The sequence below is a fragment of the Corvus brachyrhynchos genome, unplaced genomic scaffold (assembly GCF_000691975.1).
Source record: "Corvus brachyrhynchos isolate BGI_N302 unplaced genomic scaffold, ASM69197v1 scaffold1061, whole genome shotgun sequence".
Taxonomy (NCBI): Eukaryota; Metazoa; Chordata; class Aves; order Passeriformes; family Corvidae; genus Corvus; species Corvus brachyrhynchos.
In genome coordinates, this window is record NW_008236140.1 from 8,720 (window position 1) to 9,477 (window position 758).

Below are 758 nucleotides of genomic sequence, written 5' to 3' on the forward strand. Positions count from 1 at the left end.
CCTCCCCTCCGCCGGGTGCTCCCCAAATCCCTCCCATCCCCATCCCTCACCCCGTGCTCCCCAAATCCTTCCTGTCCTTCACCTGGTGCTCCCCAAATCCCTCCCATCCCCATCCCTCACCCCGTGCTCCCCAAATCCTTCCTGTCCTTCACCTGGTGCTCCCCAAATCCCTCCCGTCCCCATCCTTCACTTGGTGCTTCCAAAATCCTTCTCCCATCCCTTTCCTGGTGCTCCCCAAATCCTTTTTACCCCTCACCTGGTGCTCCCCAAATCCCTCCCATTCCCATCTCCATCCATCAGTCAGGGTCCCCCAAATCCCTCCTGGGCTGTTCCAAAGCCTGACCACCCTTCCCATGAGGAAACTCCTGCTGCTGTCCATCGTGACCCTCTCCTGGAGGAATCTGGGGCCATTTCTCATCCTGGTGTTCCCTGGGAGCAGAGCCCGACCCCAGCCGGCTCCGCTCTCCTGTCAGGGAGTTGTGGGGTGAAAAGGTCCCTCCTGAGCCTCCTTCGCTCCAGGCTGAGCCCCTTTCCCAGCTCCCTCAGGAGTTCTCCAGACCCTTCTCCTGCTGCCCCAGCCCTTGGCCAGCTCCATTCCCATCTCCCGCCCCTCACAGCGCAGCACTGGAGGAGGAGAAGAAGGAGGAGGAGAAGGCTCTCCCACCCTCTCCCATCCCTCTCCCACCCTCTCCCAGCCCTCCACGCTCACGGATGGATGTTTTCCCATCCCCCCCAGGACCAAGAACGCCGGCCACCGC